This window comes from Malania oleifera, chromosome 11, assembly GCF_029873635.1.
Source record: "Malania oleifera isolate guangnan ecotype guangnan chromosome 11, ASM2987363v1, whole genome shotgun sequence".
Lineage (NCBI taxonomy): Eukaryota > Viridiplantae > Streptophyta > Magnoliopsida > Santalales > Ximeniaceae > Malania > Malania oleifera.
The window spans coordinates 64,193,915-64,198,568 of NC_080427.1; the positions used below are offsets into that span (position 1 = coordinate 64,193,915).

Below are 4,654 nucleotides of genomic sequence, written 5' to 3' on the forward strand. Positions count from 1 at the left end.
TCAAGGGCAGGGAGCCCAATTTCATCAAAGTCAAAGTTCTTAAGGGTATACTCAAAATCATCCTCAAGCATATGCCCCTCCAGGGCAACAAAATGCTCCACCATACCAACCCCCTCATAAAAAAAGTCTGGAGGATCAATTGCAACAATTCATAGCCCACACGAGTCAATAAATTTCTCAAATCACTCAATCTATTGGGGACATGAAAGCTCAAATTACTAAGTTGAACACTACTGTTGGGGTACTTCAACAAGAAAAAGGTAAATTTCCATCCCAACCCCATTCTAATCCAATGGGTCAACATAGTATTGCGAGTACTAGTGACTCTGAGGTGACTATGGAGCATGCTAAATCCATTACCCTTAGAAGTGGTAAGAAAGTTGAAAGAAAAATTCCACAAAAAGAGATTTCAAAAGGAAATGATGAAGGCTCTTCAAGCAATGTTTTCAAAGAGCCTATTCATGAATCTAAGAGTAATGAGGTGATGCAAAAGCCCCAAGAGATTGAGGGTGAGAAAGTTGTTGCAAAAGATCCAATAGTCATTTCGTACCCACAAAGACTCAAGGCTCCTCAAAAGGGAAGGTGTAATGTTGAAATGCTTGAATTGTTCCAACAAGTGAAGGTGAATATACCTCTGCTTGATGCCATAAAGCAAGTACCTGCATATGCTAAATTTTTAAAGGATCTGTGCACTGTGAAGCAAAAGCATAATGTGCATAGCAAAGTCCTTTTGGCTAAACAAGTGAGCTCAATCCTGAATGCAACTACACCTCCCAAATACAAAGACCCTGGGAGCCCGACCATTTCCATAGTGATAGGGGAATTCAAATTCGAGCGTGCCTTGCTTGATTTGGGGGCGAGTGTGAATCTTCTCCTCTACTCTATATATGAACAACTTGGGTTGGGAGAGTTGAAGCCAACAAAGTTGACCTTAGAATTGGCAGATAGAAGTATTAGGATCCCTAAGGGAGTCGTGGAGGATGTTTTAGTACAAGTGGATCAATTCTTTTACCCTGTTGATTTTGTGGTACTGGATACTCAACAAGTGGTGACCAAAAATTCCCACATTCCTATTATCCTTGGTAGACCATTCGTTGCTACGAGCAATGCTAACATCCAATACAGGAATGGTTTAATGAAAATCTCATTTGGGAACATGACTGCTGAACATAACATTTTTAATGTCATGAAGCAAGTTGGGGATGATGGTGATGTGTTTGAAGCTAATAGCATTGATGCTATTTCGCAGAAACACTTGGATGCCTTCTCTTATGAAGACCCTCTTGAAGCATGCCTGGTAAATGTTGTGGAGGATGATTGTGTTGAGAACCCCAAAGCGGAGCACTTCCGCTCTCTTCTCAATATAGTTGAGGTCTTTGAAGTTCATGGTTGGATTCCAAGATTTGAGGAGTTAACTCCTTCTGAGACTAAAATTTTACCATCTCATGTCCAACCACCCAAGCCTGAGCTAAAACCATTGCCACCACATTTAAAATATTCTTTTTTGGCTGAGGGAGAGACTTACCCTGTGGTGATATCCTCTACATTAGAGGAAGCCTAAGAGGCCAAATTGTTAGACTTGTTGAGATCCCATAGGAGTGCTATAGGATGGAGCATAGCTGATATCAAAGGTATTAGCCCCTTGGTTTGCACACATAGGATTTACCTTGAGGAAGATGCCAAACCATCTCGCTAACCACAGCATAGATTGAACCTTATAATGAAAGAGGTAGTTAGGAAGGAAGTATTGAAGCTTTTGGATGTAGGTATCATTTACCCCATCGCTAATAGCAAGTGGGTTAGTCCCACTCAAGTGGTACCAAAGAAGTCGGGAGTGACTGTGATTGTTGATGAGAATGATGAGTCAATTCCAACTCGTATTCAAACGGGTTGGCGTGTGTGCATTGATTACAGAAAATTGAACTCTTACACTAGGAAGGATCATTTCCCGCTTCCGTTTTTGGACCAGGTCCTAGAGAGAGTGGCTGGTCACTCTTTCTACTGTTTTTTGGATGGGTATTCTAGTTACAATCAGATTGAGATTGCCTTATAGGACCAATAAAAAACTACATTCACTTGTCCTTTTGGCACATTTGCTTACAAGAGAATGCCCTTTGGATTGTGTAATGCACCAGGAACTTTTCAACAGTGCATGATGGTATCTTCAGTGACATGGTTGAGGAAATTGTGGAAGTCTTCATGGATGACTTCTCTATTTTCGGTGCCACATTTGAGGGATGCCTGGGAAATTTAGGTTGTGTCCTCACTAGATGTGAGGAGAAAAATCTCGTCTTAAATTGGGAAAAATGTCACTTTATGGTGACACAAGGTATTGTGTTGGGCCACATTGTTTCTGCTAAGGGGATAGAAGTAGACAAGTCCAAGGTAGAAATTATTTCAAATTTGCCTACACCAACTTGCATCAAGGATGTGCGGTCCTTTCTTGGACACGTAGGGTTTTATAGAAGGTTTATAAAAGATTTCAGTGCCATTGCACGTCCTTTGTGCAACCTTCTTGCTAAGGATGTTCCATTCGAGTGGACAAATGCATATGAAGCGGCTTTTTCAAAACTGAAAAAAATGTTAATTTCTCTGCCTATTATGCAACCACAGATTGGAACATGCCTTTTGAACTTATGTGCGATGCAAGTGATTATGCCATTGGAGCGGTGCTAGGGCAGAGGAGAGATAATAAACCTTGTGTGGTGTACTATGCTAGTAGAACTCTTAATGATGCACAAATGAATTACACCACCACAGAAAAGGAATTACTAGCAATAGTTTTTGCACTGGACAAGTTTCGGTCATATCTCATTGGTTCACCTATTGTTGTTTTTACAGATCATGCTGCGTTCAAGTATTTGCTCTCTAAGCAGGATGCTAAGCCAAGGCTTATCCGGTTTATCTTGCTCCTTCAAGAATTTGATTTAATTATTAAAGACAAGAAAGAAGTTGAAAATGTTGTGGCTGATCACTTGTCTCGACTGGTATTTGATAACCCTCTACAGCACATCCCTATCAGAGATAGTTTCCCGGATGAACAACTATTCCTTGTGGCGAACCTACCTTGGTACGCCGACATTGTTAACTATCTCGTATCTGGGCAACTTCCATCACATTGGAATGCCCAAGATAGAAAAAAATTTCTGGCTGAAGTCAAGCGGTTGTTTTATGATGACCCATACTTGTTTAAATATTGTCCAGACCAGATTTTGAGAAGATGTGTGTCAAATGAAGAGACTCAAGGTGTCATCTCATTCTGTCATAGTGGAGCCTGTGGTGGGCATTTCTCTTCAAGAAAAACCACCGCAAAAATTTTACAAAGTGGTTTTTACTGACCCACTCTTTTTAAAGATGTTCATGAATTTTGCAAACGGTGCGATAGATGCCAAAGGTTAGGAGGGATTACACATAGAAATATGATGCCCTTAAACCCTATTTTGATTATTGAAATTTTTGATTGTTGGGGCATCGATTTTATGGGTCCTTTCCCCTCCTCCTTTGGCTATCTGTACATTCTTTTAGCGGTGGACTATGTATCCAAATGGGTAGAGGCTATTCTAACGAGAACTAACGATCACAAGGTGGTGATAAAGTTTTTAAAAGAAAATTTTTTATCTTGTTTTGGGATGCCTAAAGCAATCATTAGTGATGACGACTTACATTTTTGTAATAGATCTTTTGAAACTTTAATGAAAAAATATGGTACCGCCCATAAAGTTTCAACAGCCTATCACCCGCAAACTAATGGGCAAGCAGAATTGACTAATAGGGAGATTAAAATTATCCTTGAAAAAATGGTAAACCCGAATCGTAAAGACTGGTCCTTGAGATTGGTTGATGCGCTTTGGGCATACCGCACTGCTTTCAAAACCATTTTGGGTATGTCTCCTTATAGGCTAGTTTATGGTAAGGCTTGCCATTTACCTGTGGAAATGGAACATAGAGCCTACTGGGCCATTAAAACTTTGAATTCCAATCTTGGAATGGTTGGTGACCATCGTCATTTGCAGTTAAATGAACTTGAAGAATTAAGAAGAGATGCTTATGAGAACTCTAGAATTTATAAAGAGAAGGTAAAGGGTTTTCATGATGAACATATTATGAGGAGACAATTTGAACCTAACCAAAAGGTCTTATTGTACAATTCTAGGCTTCACTTGTTTCCAGGTAAGCTAAGATCCCGTTGGATAGGTCTGTACATAGTAAGGGCGGTTTACCCTCATGGCACTGTGGATATTGAAAATCCCAAAGATGGTAATGTTTTCAAGGTAAATGGGCAACGTCTAAAACCACTTTTGGAAGATTTCCCTCGTGTTAACACTGGAGAGGAAATGGTGGATCCTGTTTACCAGGACTACCCCTCAACTTAGACCACATTTAGTCTTGTAGTCTTGTATATATTTCACTTTCTTTATTTTATTTTTATGTTCTCGTATCTTTATTTATTTATTTTTTTTCTCTTTCTTCTCTTTTATTTTAACTATTCTTGTTCTCCCATGTTCTTTTTAACCCCTTTTTGCAGGCTTGCATCATGCCATCACTTTGGACAATAAGGACAATGTACATTTCAAGTTGGGGGGAGAGGTTTACACACTGTGGTACTCGATCTATTATTTTCAAAATAAAAAAAAAAAAGGAAAAAGAGAAAAGA

The 4,654-nt window shown here is 39.5% G+C and overlaps 1 pseudogene; it reads left to right on the forward strand.

The window, feature by feature from the left end:
• Positions 1 to 202: 202 nt before the first annotated feature.
• Positions 203 to 4,373, forward strand: LOC131167575 (uncharacterized; annotated as a pseudogene).
• Positions 4,374 to 4,654: the final 281 nt, after the last annotated feature.